This window comes from Desmodus rotundus, chromosome 7 (assembly GCF_022682495.2).
Source record: "Desmodus rotundus isolate HL8 chromosome 7, HLdesRot8A.1, whole genome shotgun sequence".
Taxonomy (NCBI): domain Eukaryota; kingdom Metazoa; phylum Chordata; class Mammalia; order Chiroptera; family Phyllostomidae; genus Desmodus; species Desmodus rotundus.
The window spans coordinates 52,187,785-52,203,099 of NC_071393.1; the positions used below are offsets into that span (position 1 = coordinate 52,187,785).

General features: G+C 44.3%; 1 long non-coding RNA gene across 2 annotated transcripts; it reads left to right on the plus strand.

Moving 5' to 3' along the window:
- Positions 1–11,360, plus strand: LOC123478750 (uncharacterized). Of its 2 annotated transcripts, none has more exons than XR_006654059.2 (3): positions 1–129; positions 1,763–2,109; positions 10,976–11,360. It is a non-coding gene; the product is annotated as an uncharacterized lncRNA (long non-coding RNA). The 2 variants fall into 2 exon arrangements; XR_008427366.2 differs by lacking the exon at positions 10,976–11,360 and adding an exon at positions 8,580–8,680.
- Positions 11,361–15,315: the final 3,955 nt, after the last annotated feature.

Here is a 15,315-nt window from a genome sequence, read left to right on the forward strand (position 1 = left end):
TGGAAGGATTGACCTCATTTTCAGTAGAAACACAAACTGAAAGTTAGGACTGGACGTGGCCGTTGCCCTCTGATTAGAATTGTTTTGCTGCCCAGTATATCCACACTGCCAAACGGTGCCTGGCATAGAGTAAGTACTCGGTTCATTCCCTGAATGTGCGTTCTCACTCTCTGGGTTTTCTATTATGTTTGTTTTTTATTTGAAGAGATTTGTGAATAAATGAGAAATCCAGATCTCAAAAACCTAAAAGGTCAGAGATTTTTATATTAGAATTTCAGATTTTTCCACAGAAGCAAATGAATTCCTCCGGGAAATCTTTCAGAAAGACAAAACCTTCTGCTGATTCCATTGCTAAGGGAAATCCCCTGGAAGCAGATTTCACGAATATGTGCCACTGGGTGCCAAGTAGCAGCTAAACTACTCAGCCAGGTGGACTTCCCCTTGGGCTGGGGAGCTTTCACCAAAGGCTGAGTACAAGTACTCCTGCAGCTTTAACACAAGCCTATGGGGGCAGACTTGCTGTGTTGGGATGGAAAGTTTGATCTTCCTTTCTGTGGGGCCGTCAAGTTAGACTTTTTGAAATGACTTTCTGGTTTTTTGAAAAATTTCAGAGATGACTTGACATCTCGTGAATCTTGGAAAATCTCCTGGGGGCCTCCATTTGGCAAGGCCCACATTCTCCCCTGGGGGTGGAGGTAGGTGGAAGGTAGGGGTTACCCATAAGGCAAAGGTAAAGAGTGGCAGCGTAGATTCCCAGTGACTGCAGACATGCTGAATGACATGGCGTTTAAAGGCAAGAAAGGAATATAAAAATAAAGCATTTCTGTGTTTCCATGGGATAGTAGCAGGTGTTGAAACACAACGTCCTGTGCGTTGGTCGTAAACACTGGTAATAGAGTATCTTAGGAAAGTTAGGATTCCCCACTGTTAAGGGGCCCCAAAGGTCAAGTGTGGTCAGGATAGAGCTTGGGATGTAGCAGCTCTGGGTGAACAGCTGGAGGGAGGTAGAGCCTTGCCCACCTCCCTGGCCAGACTTTCATCAATCAGATGCCTCCTCAGGGGACTAAGGGTAAAACCTGGCTCCCTTTGTATCTTTCCCTGTGACTATCTTTCTCACACCAGCCTCCGTCCTGCAGTTCTTCCTGTACCCCAGCAGCTTTGGTTGGCTGCCTGGATGTCATTCTGGCTGAGTCTCTGGGAAGCAGAAAACGGTGATTTCTCCATACTCCAGTTCTATAATTTATGGGCAAAAGAGAGGGGCAAGTGAGAAACCAAATGTGGGGTGGGGTGTGCTCACATGAGGCACTTGGTCATGTTACTACTCAAAAGCTCTTCAAACCCCCTCCCAGACCAGATTCCAATAAAGCAACACTTCCCAGCCCCCTTGTCCATAACATCTAGTGTGGTTCTCTCCCCTCCACTACCGATGGTGGGTACAATACGGTGTCCATCAACACAGCGGTCACACAGCTGTCCTTTCCCTTCTCCATCCTTTCCTTACCAGTCAATAGAATTCTGTGCCTGGCTTATGTCAGTCATCCCCCAAAATAATGCTGTCCTTTGATTTGAAAGGGAATAAACTTATATCAGCTCAACCCAAAGGACATTTGACTAAAACTACCCCTTCTTTAGAGCCCAAACCTTTAGCTTTCCGTTTTTTTTAGCTGTAAACCCCTTGATTTTTAGCTGTAACAGCTTCAGTATTATCCTCTTACAACTTGTGATGCTTCTCTTGTTTTTCACATCTCCCCCTTAAATGAAGACCCAATGCTCAACCAACCGACTGACCTTTTGTTTCTGGAAGCCATGGACTTTGAGAAACACTGAGAATTCTCATGGGTTTGCACAGAATACTGGAGGAATTAATGGAAGACCCCAGCTGGCTTGGGCTTAACCGTTGGTGGTTTTTAACATGCAACTTCCCCTTACGCATGCTAACACAGGAAACCCTTCACAGCTTGAGAGCCCAGCAAACGTTCCAGTGAAAAGTGAGATGGGGAACCGAGGGGCCTGAGTTTTGAATAGGGTCAGGCTCTGCACCAAGTGTCAGAAGCACTGGATTTGAATTTGAGCCTTGCCACGGGCTACCTGGTGACCATGGCCAAACAGGTGAGTGTGCTGTACCCACCTTAAAGGTATAGAGGGGGAAAAATATTAACCACTACAGTGAAAATAAACCACCTCCTAGTAAACTTGATCTCAGCTTCTGTCAGTGAAAGGAAGGAGCACTAGTGAGGCCTGCATATGCTGGCTATTTTGCTTTGATCTACCCCGAATACAGAAGGAAACCAAGTATTGCACCAGCCTGCACTGTCCTCTGCTGTTGCTCAGAAGTAAAACTCAAACTGTTTTCTTAACTTGGAAAGCAGCTAGTTCTTACCCACCCTGTCCCATACACATCATGCGGCCTCACCCATGACTGGGGATGGGAGGATGGGAGTAAGAATCAAATGGTTCACCGAGAAGATTTTCACACCCACGGTGCTTCCCTACATCTTGGGGCCTTTATGAATGTGACTTAACTTTATTCACCCTGTTCACCACCATTACCCTTGCCCTTACTCCATTCCAACCACTTGATCAGTTGCAGGGAGGGAGGTGCAGAGGTTGGCCAGGAACCAAGAAAGTGAGTCAAGAACAGAGAGGAAATAAGACTTGTCAGCCTTCCCTTTAGCCTAGAGATACTTCCTCTTCCTTGAGGTTTCCTAATTGGCTTCCCCTAAATCCTATTTTCTTACCACAAAATTAAGTCATCTCTGATGCTCACAAAGAGCCAAGTTCTCTGGGGATAATGGGAGAGAGCAAATTAATGTTTCTGATCATTATCACCAATATTTTAAGTCACTAATTTAGGAACCGGTGCTTGAGAACTCACTTGTTGATGGGAAAGCAAGAGAGTGCTTTTATTTTCTAGTTGTATTCTAGTTTTGTTTTCTGCTTGCTGTGAAAGGACTTGACGGACCTGAGCTAAGGCCCCCAAACGTCACCCAGACTGAATTTCATCCACACCAGTGAAACACAGGCAAGTTTCAAAAATCAACTGCAGATAACAGATCTAAAACATTCCCAAGATTAAGTACAGCATAGGGAATATAGTCAACAATATTGTCATAACCATGTGTGGTGTCAGGTGGGTACTGGAAATGTCGAGGGGAACACTTTGTAAAGTACATGACTGTCTAACCACTATGCTGTGCACCTGAAACTAATTCAAAATAATATTGAACATAAACTGTAACTGAAAACTAAAACTCAAAAATATCAGAAAAACAGCCCAGGCTAGGGTAGCTGAGTGGATTGAGCACGGGCCTACAAACCAAAGGGTCGCTGGTTCGATTCCCAGTCAGGGAACATGCCTGGGTTTCAGGCCAGGTCCCTGGTAGGGGGCGCACAAGAAGCAACCACACACTGATGTTTCTCTCCCTTTCTTTCTCCTTCCCTTCCCCTCTCTCTAAAAATAAATAAATAAAATCTTTAACAAATATATCAGAAAAACAAAAAAAATAATACATTTCCAAGATTAAAAACTCTGGAATTATGTCTTATAGGTACAGAGCAAATTTTATTACAGTTTTTTATTATCATAGTGCCATGCACATAGTAGATGCCTAGTAAATATTTAATCCATTTGAGACACAGGGGAGTTGAATTGGTAAAACTGTGGAGGTGACACTGAGAAGTTATTATGTCCTGAGAATCAGTCAAAATCTCAGACTGCAAAGACTGTGTTCCTGAGCTAGCCAGAGCAAGAGGGGAATTCACGAAGAAGTGGAAATCAGGTAAAAATCCGGAAGACATTTTCAAACAACTCCAAAGCAATTCAACAAACATTTACTGAGCCCCTTCCATGGGCAAGAAGCTGGGCTGGCTGCTCTGGGAGACCCCACATGGGGTCCCCACCGGAGTTCAGTGGGGAAAACGAAACATGAATGAAAGCAGTGCTCACTGAGGCAGCTCATGGTGCGTAAGTCAGGGTCCAACAAAGCATCACAGATGGGAAATTACCTTGGGCCACGGGGAGTGCAAGCTGCCTGCTAGGAGAAGCATATCTGAGCTCAGCTTGGGAAGGGAAGGACTCTGACAGGTGTGTCATTGTTAGGAGCAGTGTGGGTGGCATCACAGTGCCACGTGGAATGGGAGTGGTATGAACAAAGAAGCAGAGAGGGGAGAAGCCTGCGTTTAGGGCATGGCAATAGCTTTCTGTGACCAGGACACAAAAATGTTCCGGGTTAGGGTACAAATGCAGGCAGGAGGACTCGAATGTCTAGCTAAGGACCTTAGGCTCTGGTTGAAAGGCAGTGGGCAGCAGGATTGGACTTATGCTCTGGGACTGCGATTTTCAACCTTTTTCATCTCACGGCACACGTAAATTACTAAACATCTGCGGCACACCAAAATATATTTTTTTGCCAATCTGACCCCAGAAAGTATAATTTTGATGCATTCACACCAGAGGCTATTATTGTGTTGGTTGTCATTGTTTTTTTATTTGACAATCTAAGGAAAAAGAAGTCAGCGCCCCTGACTAAAGAGTCAGCTATTGCATGCTTTAAAAATTCTTCTGGCAGACAGGTTGAAAGCTGCTGCTCTGGGAAGATAAACCTGGTGGCAGTATTTGATGAGCTATAGACAGAAGTATCAATCAGGAGGCTATTGCTAATAGTCCCAGTGAAAGTTCTTCAAGGCCTGAACTGAGGCTGTAGTAATAGGAGTGGAAAGGAAAGAATATCTGCAGGAGATTTTTCAATAGCTCTCCCCCAATATTAAACATAATACACTGTTCATCATAGCACTCTTTGTAATAAGCCCAAACTGGAAGCTATCCAAATGCCCATCAACAGTAGAATGGATAAATTGTGGTATATTCACACTATAGAACATTGTATAATAACAGTAACTAACGAAGTACGATTACTTGTAACAATATGGATGAACCTCACACAAAGTTGAATGAAGGAAGCCAGCCACAAAAGAGCACATCCTGAATGACTGCATTTATATAAAGCACAAAGACAGGCAAAATGAAATCTATACTGTTAGAAGACTAGAGAGGGGTTACCTTTGTGGGGTCAAGAAGTGATGGAAGCAGGCACAAGGGGGCATCTGGGTTCTGGTAACAAGCACAACAGAGATCCTGATAAAACCACAATTTGATTTTTTGTTCTCCCATTCTTCCTTTAATTTCTTGCTTCTAATGAAAACTCTGGCAGATCCCATTACTTCTCTATTCCTTTAGATAACATGCAGTGCTGTGGTCAGTTTAAGTAACAAACGCAGTCCCATTTCAGAAATTAGAGGTCCTGGCTGGGTAGCTCAGTTGGTTGGAGCGTCCTCCTTGATACGCCAAGGTTGTGGGTTCGATCCCCTGCCAGGGCACATATAAGAAACAACCAATGAAAGCATAAATAAGTGGAACAAACAAACTGATGTCTCTCTCGCTCTCTTTCTCTCTATGAATAATTTAAAAAATAAGTTAGAATATTCTGTTCTATAACAATAAAAATTCCAAAAAAAGCATTGCATCATTTCTACTCTGCCAGCTTAAGTTGGTTTCAGACTAAAGCATCCAGTGGGGGCATGGTTGGCTTTTCTTCCCTAATCACTTCTAGCTCATCCCCTCACCCCAGTCAGTGTGGAGGATGCGCAGTGGAGAGCTAGAATGGGGAGGATAGTTAGGGGTGGGTGGCTTAATGCTTTCTAGGCCTGGCAGATGATTAAAACTGATGCTTTCCCTTGGCCACTTTTCTAAGTTCTTCAGTGGTTCTCTATCTTCATATGTAGGTGGCCACTTGCAGCTCCTTCCTCAAATCCCAGGCATCCAAAAGTTCTCCTCCAGCCCAAGACAATTCTAAGGAAGCTCTCTCCTCACCCATCTGACTCCCTCTGGCTGTCAGGAAACCCGCAGTGCAAACCAATTCCAAGGCATGAGCCCTCCCTGCCTCCTTTTCTGATGTCCTGTATCAGCCCTTAGTCATCCTCTAGGTTTGCAGGCAGAGTCAGGCCCCAAGCACAGAGATTTCGGTTTTCTCAGGCAGCTGGCTAGGGCCTCCATGCTGCAGGAGGGGCCCCAAGTCCTCCTACTGTGGCATCTTTCCCTGAGCCCTGGGGTCAGAGGGGACCCAAGGAACTTGGAGTCTGGCAATGGCTCTTTCCAAAGAAACATCTTTATCCTTTACTTTCCTTTGATGTTTTTATATCTTTGGCTTAGCTGAGGGGCTGGGAGCTGTGAGGCATATGTTCCTTTACTCTTTTTGTAAATTCTGCATAGGTGGTGTCTGCCTCACACTCACCTGGGAATCTTGCTATCTTCTGTATTTGTGCCTCAGTGGAAACTGAGGCAGGGAGAGTCCTACCCTAACATCCTATTACACACACTCAAACAATCTCAGACTGTGCGGAAGATGAAAAGAAGGCAAACATCATCTACAATCCCAACACCCCAAAGTACCTATTAACATTTGGAATCAACAAAATGATATTTCTTTTAGACACTCTTCTTCAAGTATCTCCTTCCTGCCTTCCTTCATATTTAAAAAATGGGATCGTACTAGACATATCATTTTGTGTAGGCTTTTTCATTTAATCTATGCCAACACACTATCACTTTAATCACTGTAACATTTAAAATTATATTTACTTCCTCCTTCCTTTGTTTTGAACATTCAGTTATTTACAATTTTATCATTATCGACAATATTGTAAATATCTTCACGTACAAAGCTTTTCAGAAAAGGATTATTTCCTTTGGAAAAGTAGTCAAGAGTTGCCTAACTAGGCTGCAGCGGACATTTTGCAGGTAAAATCAACACAATTAGGTAAGCAAGTAGGGGAGAAGTAACAGGAAAAAGAAAGTAAGGCAGGAGGTCGTTTTGTTAGGGTGAAGATGAATTGTTTTCAAAGTGGCTGAGTTTGTGGGTCCAGTCTACCCACGTGGAAATGCTCAGCTACGAACATGGAATTGGAAAGAAACCAGAGGTAGAGAAGGCTTCTTCCTCTGAGAGGTTTGGCTGCTGAACTATCCCTAAGGACATAGGATTTTGTCGGGGTAGACGATTAACAATATTTATAGTGAGATGGAAAGAGAGCCAGTAGGAAGGGATTAACTGGGAGAGCAAGTTCTCAGGTTATCAAAAAGGGATAGTATGGAGGCAGGTAGAAAAGTGACCTAGAAAGGAAAAGGGTAAGGATAGTAAAGTTATTGGAAAAGGCAAAAATCCTGAAGAGGCCTATCACACGTGACTTTTCGTTGCTGGTTAAGTCATCTGCTGAGAGTGAGAATGATGAAGTTATGACTCAGGACTTGGAATCGTGAGTGTTGTATTAGTATTAGTATTAATATTAGTATTTTTATTTTTGAATTATATTTTATTGATTACGCTATTACAGTTGTCCTGATTTCCCCTCTTTGCCCCCCTCCATGCAGCACCCCCCCACTCCCTCAGGCAATCCCCCCACCATTGTTCATGTCCATGGGTCATGCATGTAAGTTCTTTGACTACACCCTTTACTATACTGTGCTTTACATCCCCATGGCTATTCTGTAGCTACCTATATGTACTCTTAATCCCCTCACCTCCTCACCCATTCTGCCCTTCCCCCTTCCCATCTGGCAACCATCTGGTGACTAACTGCCTTTCTCTTGCTGCTTTTAAGATTCTCTCTTTATCTTTAACCTTTGGCTTTTTAATAATAATGTGTCTTGGAGTGGGCCTCTTTGCATCCATTATAATTGGGACTCTCTGTGCTTCCTAGACTTGCATGTCTATTTCCTTCACCAAATTAGGGAAGTTTTCTTTCACTATTTTTTCAGACAAATTTCCAATTTCTTGTTTTCTCTTCTCCTTCTGGCACCTCTATGATGGGAATGTTGGACCTCTTGAAGTTGTCCCTGAGGCTGTTTATACTATTCTCATTTTTTTAGATTCTTTTTACGTCTTGTTGTTCTGCATGGTTGTTTTTTGCTTCCTTATGTTCCAGATCATTGATTTGATTCTCGGCTTCATCCACTCTACTGTTGTTTCCCTGTAAATTGTTCTTTATTTCAGTTAGTGTATCCTTTGTTTCCGACTGGATCTTTTCTATGCTGCTGAGGTCCTCACTCAGTTCCTTGAGCACCCTTATAACCAGTGTTTTGAACTCTGAATCTGATAGATTGCTTATCTCCATTTTGTTTAGTACTTTTTCTGGAGTTTTGATCTGATCTTTCATTTGGGCCATGTTTCTCAATCTCATTTTGGCAGCCTCCCTGTGTTTGTTTCTATGTATTAGGTAAGAGCTGCTTTGACTCTGTGTCTTGGTAGTGTGGCCTAATGTAGTAGGTGTCCTGTAGGGTCCAGTGAGACAGCCTCCCCTATCACCCAAGCTGGGTACACAAGGTGGCCCTTTGACGGGGCTAAGTACTCCCTCCTCTTGTTGTTAAGGTTTGGTTGCTGTTGGCAGATCAGTGGGAGGAATTTACCCACGCCAGTCAGATGAAAGTGATGGGAAAATTTTAGTTTCAGGTACTAGCTAATAAGCTTAGTAATGCACATACAAAGTATTGTTTCGGGAACTGAAGGTATGACCCTCCCTGACTCCAGGAGACCACGAGCAGTTCCACTCTGTGCACCAGGAGGACTGCAAGCAGTCAGGATGGTGCCTGGGCCCTTGTGCTCCAGGCTGAGTCGCCCACCGCCCAGGACACAGGTAAAGACCACTGCCCAGGACAGAGATGAAAGAATGCTACAGATTTTCATCTGATTAAATTTTCCCCTGAATTCCAAACTCCTTACCTACACTTTTCTTCTCCTTATAAAAAGGGTTGGCCTAAAATAGAATTTAAGACATTCTGTTAGGGTACAAACCTGCTTAGACCACCAACCATCTGAATAAAGCACCAAAAAAGACTCAATCCCTGTCTCTGCTTATTGGGTCTGGTAGGTGACTGGCAACATGAATGCTGGCTTCTCCGGTTTCACAAGGAATGGCCGTGACCACTGACTACCAATCTCTGCATCTGTGGAGGATCAGCTGTGCAGGGGCAGGGTGGTGGTACTCCGACACGGTCTGTAGCTGTCCACTGGGTGCGCTGGCCTGGGGGTTTCCACGATGGTGCAGACCAAAGTGTTTTGCCTGGGGCCACCTTGCCTGAGCTGTAAAGCAATCTGAGACTTGCACTGGGCTTGGAGATTCCCAGGTGCAGCCAAGCTGTGAATCTAATCTGGCAGCTGCTAAAGCTCACTGAAGCCAGCTGTTACTTGTTTGATAGGATTTAGGAGTCAGAGACCAGCCATTTGAATGGAGAAGCAGCTTGGGTGGGTCCATAGGTTGGGTGGGGCAGTCTCTGGGGATCTCCAAGGCCAGTCATATGTGTTAGCCAGGTTGATGGAGTCTCAGTTATGGCACCAGCTTGCTGGCTGTGGGGGGAAGGTTTAGAAAAGAGACAATGGCCTCTGCTCACCTTGATGCCAGACACTTCAGTTTCTTTATATACCAATGGTGCCTTTCAAGCTGCTACCCCACTGCTGGAGCTCAGAGGGAGTGAGTCTGAGTAGGTGGTTCTTTAAGTTGAACTGCTTGGGGATCCAGAAGTTTCTTCAACCAACTCAATTCCCACTGGTTTTTGCAGCCAGAAGTTGTGGAGACTTATGTTACTGGCACTGGAATCCTGGGTGGAAGGCCTGAGGGCCTGGTGTGGGTCTGGGACTCCTCAGTCCTGAAATATCCCTCCCAAATTTTTATCCACCACTTGTGGGTGTGGGACCAGCCTGCTCCGTGTCTGCACCCCCTCCTACCAGTCTGGATGGACGTGGTTTCTTTAATTCTGTAGTTGTCAGACTTCCATTCAACTCGATTTTGTGGTTGTCAGACTTGCATTCAGCTCAATTTCTGATGTTCCTGGTTGTTCTGAGTGATGGTTGTTCTACGTTTTAGTTGTAATTTTGATGTGGTTGTACAAAGAGGCGAGCCATGTCTGCCTGTGCCACCATCTTGACTGGAAGTCCATTATTAGTATTTTTAAATAACCTTGGAGCATATTTGAGGCTACTCAAAATACTACTCAAAATACGGTCTACAGCGTTGGAATCAGCAGGCACACCAGACCTGAATCAGAATCAGCATTTTAAACAAGATTCCAGGTTGACTCGATGCCCATGAAAGTTTGAGACTATCCCTGTAAACCGTCTTTCCCACTTTAGAGAAAAGGAAACGGAGGCTTCAGGAGATGAGCTACTTTTCAAGATAAAATTGCAGAGGCTAGGAGAGTTCCTTCAGGAATTCACAGGAATTCAAAAGGTGACTAACAGGGCCTCACACAGGAGTGAGGTTCTGGGGGCACAATTTCATGACTGCTCTAGCGATGGTACGGTGTACGGGAGCGAGGGAAGGGCAGCGCCCTGGGTTTAGAACGCTAAGATGGCCAGCACAGAGGTAAGTGAGTGAAAGAATCTGCAGTGGTAGTGAAGCCACCCGGAGATGAATGCTGTACGAGCGGGGTGGGGTGGGGAAGAAGGCAAGTGAAGCCACGCGGGAGGGACAGCAGAGGGCTGCAGGTGAGGAAGGAAAGGCCGAAAGCAGGCTTGGGGGCTGGCCGGTGGGAGTAAAGAGAGGGGCGGGTCAGAAGGCTGTGGTCAGTATGAAAGTTTGAATGCCCGAAACTGGAGCACTTTTCAGTAATTTCAAATGCCCAGGTTGGCCATCTCACAGAGGCCCCAAAACCATCAGTTTAAGAAGAAAAGATGAGACCAGAATATGGAAATGTTGAAACCTCTGTGGCTAATGGGAGTGGGAGTGGAAGGAAAAAAACAATCAACCTTCATAAAGCACAAACTGTTCAATACTGCTTCCCTCACATAAACTTCCCCGTTACGTCAACAAATAAGAGACACGTGATTTGTTTTTTTTTAAAAAAAAAGCTCTTTATCTGTGTAAAGTGGCAGTTCTTCCTGAGACTGTCTCTTCAAAAAATGGGTCTGACCAGAGTGTATTTCTTTAGGAGTTCTCCAACTCAGAGGGCCTGACTTGGAAAAGACCCGTTTCTTCAAGGATTTGACCACTTCTGCCAGAACAGGACTAAGTGTTAAAGGACATGACCCTTAATTTGAGCCAGTACTATTGGAGGGACAGCTTTCTGGAACACAAATTTCCTTTTGAACACAAGGAAGCCTTGAGGAGTTGTTTGTATGGAGTAATGTTTCACGGCACATAGCAATGCGCTGGCTTCACCTGGCTGCCCCTCTTTATAAATTTGCATGATGGCGGCAGCACACTGGGAAGAAGTGGTAGAAGACTACTAAGGACAAGGGACAAGTTTCATTTTCTGTCAGGTAAAAATGTGCTACAAAAGTCTACGGCCATACCACCTTGAACACGCCCGATCTCGTCTGATCTCGGAAAAATGCTACAGAAGAGTTTACAGAGATAATCCTTAAAAACATACATGTATTAGCCCTGGCTGGTGTGGCTCAGTGGATTGAGCACTGGCCTGTGAACCAAGAGGTCGCCGGTTCGATTTTCAGTAGGGGCACATGCCTAGATTGTGGGCCAGGTCCCCAGCTGGGGGCATGAGAGAGGCAAATGATCCATGTTCCTCTCACACATCAATGTTTCTCTCCTTTTCTTTCTCCCTCCTTTCCCCTCTCTCTAAAAATAAATAAATAAAATCTTTAAAAATATATATATATATAATGTAACAGGCATACAAATATGTACACATTTAATAGCAACAGAATGCTCAGGCTTGGAGTATAGAATAGAAGAAAAAATGCAACTTTGGATTCTAGGCCGAGGTTACTGAAAAGAAGAAGAAAATACAGAAATGATTCATTTTTAAAGAATTACCAATACAGTACAAGAGTATATCTTAAGCAACAAGCGTGGACAAGGGACCTACCTTTTGGAAGACCTGCTGTAACAACTGCCAAAGGAACCTGTTTGTATGGAGCTGGAGGCCCCACTCTGCTCTCCAAGGGCACCGCTCTGCCCCAGAGCGCGCAGGAGGGGCAGCACTGTCAGGGAGTTCTGTCGGCACCTGTCAGGAAACTGACATTCTGTGTTCTGATGCAGCCAGAGAAAGCACAAGAGACCTGTTTTAATAGTGGACTTTAAATAAGTAGATGTGGCCCTGGCTGGTGTGGCTCAGTGGATTGGCTGCCCACCTGCGAAGCAGAGGGTTACGGAGTTTGATTCCCAGTCAGGGCACATGCTTGGGTGGTGGGCCAGGTCCCTGGTGGGGGGTGCATGAGAGGCAACCACACACTGCTGTTTCTCTCCCTCTCTCCTTCCCTCCCTTCCCCTCTCTAAAGTGAATAAATAAAATCTTTTTAAAAAATGTCGATGTGAACTGAACTTGATACCTGGTAATGTTCTAGCCCAGCTGAGAGTGATAGAGCTGGGGTCTCTTTAAAATGAACCTATGTCTTTACCACCTACTATGATTTCCCAAATACCTGCTTCTTGGGCTGGATTTAACTAACACTGAAGAGAGGACTAGGGTAGTCATTTTAATGTGGTTGAAATAAATTCTCTACATCAGATTTCTTGTCAGAAGCTACAAAAAACCCCTTCATATGACACTGTTATCTACAACAAATACAACAAATTATCATGGTTATCTCAATAATGTAATCCTTTTGATAACAGTGTAGTTTGAGAGTACTCTGGTAGCAAAACTATTTTTAGCTGCTATCAGTAACTAGATAATTGTCTTCCTGTTTATTTCAATTCCCGGTTGAAAGCTAGTTGTTTATGTAGTTTCTGGAAACACCCATCAGATTAAATGTCAACAAAGAACAAACTTGGGGAGAAAGGGCTTCTAGAGAATCTTGAAACACCATACAATACACATGACGAGAGAAAATCAAAGACCTAGCCAGTGTGACTCAGTTGGACATCATCCAGCGAAGTGAAAGGTTGCCAGTTCAATTCCTGGTCAGGGCACTTTCCTGGGTTGCGGGTTCAGTCCGGGTCAGGGTGCATACAGAATTCACCGATCTGTTTCTCTCTCACATTGATGTTTCTCTCCCACTGTCCCTCCCCACTCCCCCTCTCTCTAAAATCAATGAGCATGTTCTCAGGTGAGGATAAAAAAAAGAGAGAAAATTAAAGATCATTTCTCAAGATTTACTACATTGACTCTCTGGTGTCCCTGTTTCCTGTTTTCTTTCATCCCACCGTTTTCAATGGTTTCCTCTTAGCAGATCTCTTATCTCTGAGCGGAAATCCCTTCATTTATAAAGCATAGACTCAAGCAGACTGCTTTTCATTGACTGGGACAAAGCAGGAAAAAGCTAGTCTTCTCTCCTTTCTCCCTGCTCTTCTTTCCTTACCCTTGTTCCCCTCCTGCCTCCTGCAGGGCTGCTGGGCTATTTGATGCCCCATTTCCCACTTCCCCTTCCATGTAATTCCCACCTAGGTTGGGAGATTTAGCAAATAAAAATAAAGGATGCCAGTTAAATGAGAATTTCAGATAGACACTGAATATTTTTAGTTTATATCCCTGTAATACTTGGGACATATTTATACTGAAAAATTGGTATTTACCTGAAATTCAAATGTATCTGACAACCCTACTCTCACCCTGTGGCCACAGGAGGCTCCAGCAGCTGCCTGGTCGCTCTTACCGAGAATTCTCCCTGCTTAAGTTCTATCCTGGAAATCACATCCAAATCGAAGGTCTACCATCACAGTGGCCTGCATTCTTATGCTTCCAGTCATTCCACCAAGGCCTCCCTTAGATGTCTTTCCATCTGTGAACTACAGATTGCTTAAGCATGGGCAGAACGCCAGATCTGGGCCCTATGTTGCTTTGCCCTCCATTACCTCAATAATTCTGATTTTTAGCAAATGAAGGTAAGACTCACCGTGATGGACCCGAATTCAGGTGCCTGCACAACACACCCTTCCCTTCCATGCCTGATTTAGAATGCAACGATCAAGGGAAAAGAAATCTAATGTGAACAAATGTGATGCATTTCATGGTAGCTTAGGACACTGTGTTTGTTTTTAATCCTCACCCAAGAATATGTGTTTTATTTTAAAATTGATTTTAGAGAGAGAAGGGAGAAATACTGATGTGAGAGAGAAACATTATTGATCAGTTGCCTCTCCCATGTGCCCCAACTGGGGATCAACCAGCAACCGAGGCATGTGCCCTGACTGAGCATTGGACCCACACCCTTTTGGTGCATGGGACGGGGCTCCAGCCAACTGAGCCACCTGGCCAGGGCCTTAGGACAGTTTTTTAACAAGTTAGAAACCTGCCGCAGGACCAAGGAAGTACTCATTGTATTTAAGTGCAAACTTGAAAAGTTGGCTTCAAGTGAAGAACAAGACCCCTGACGTGAGGTGGCCCCAACGCACCCGAGAGAACAAACTCAGGCTTTTCCTTTGAGATTTTCTCTTTATTAAGTCTAAGAACAGCAGGAGGAAATGACAGTATAAATTCAGAAGCATGACAGAGGGCAGCACAAAGCACTCTGGAAATATTTTTCAGTGGCAGAGTCAGTGCCCTTTCAAAATGTCGTTGTCTACGGCTGACTTTTAGGACACTACCCAATCCCCAGGACAGCTTTTTAAAGAATTTCTTCTTTCCATAGTGTCTCGGACCTTGTGTGACAGGTAGCTTTTTTCACTCAGGTGACCAGAATACAAAAAGGCAGCCTTTGTGTTTGGTACGAGCTGACTTCACTCAGAGAACCCTGCGCTCCCCAGAGTCCTGCAGCGGATTTACTTGAGTGGTCCTAGCGTCGTTCCCCCCACCCCGGACAAAGAACAGATGCACCTTAATTTTCCTCAAGCAGAAATTAGAGTTTTGTTTTTGAAAGCTATTAAAGAGTTAAAAAATAATGTAATTTTCCTACCGCAATTTTCTACACTGAGGGCCATTCTGGAAATGTGGGCCCTTAGAGAGGTGCTCCCTGCTCCCTTCCTCTCATTCTCCCTGACTCCTTATCTGGCTAACAAAGTTTCTAAATGTAAATACTGGATGCTCTACCACTCAGCCTTTCTGAGTTTTTCTGAACTACTCTAGCGTAAATCAGAGTAAGAGTTGGGTTCTGGTTGAAATGTCTCCACTAAGTAGCTGTGGGATCCAGGGAAGCCTTCCATCTTTCTGCTGTGTTCTTCCTCTAGAAAACACTACTTACTGTTGGACTTCGTGTTCTTCAAGGTTCATTCCTGCTCTAAAGTTCTAGCTTCTTTTTTGTGTCCTCCCCCATCTCTATGTGTTCCTTGTGAGAGATATGCATTAGGCTTTTAGACAAGATTATTATTTTTTTAAGATTTTATTTATTTATAGAGAGAGGGGAAGGAGAAAGAGAGGGAGAGAAACATCAA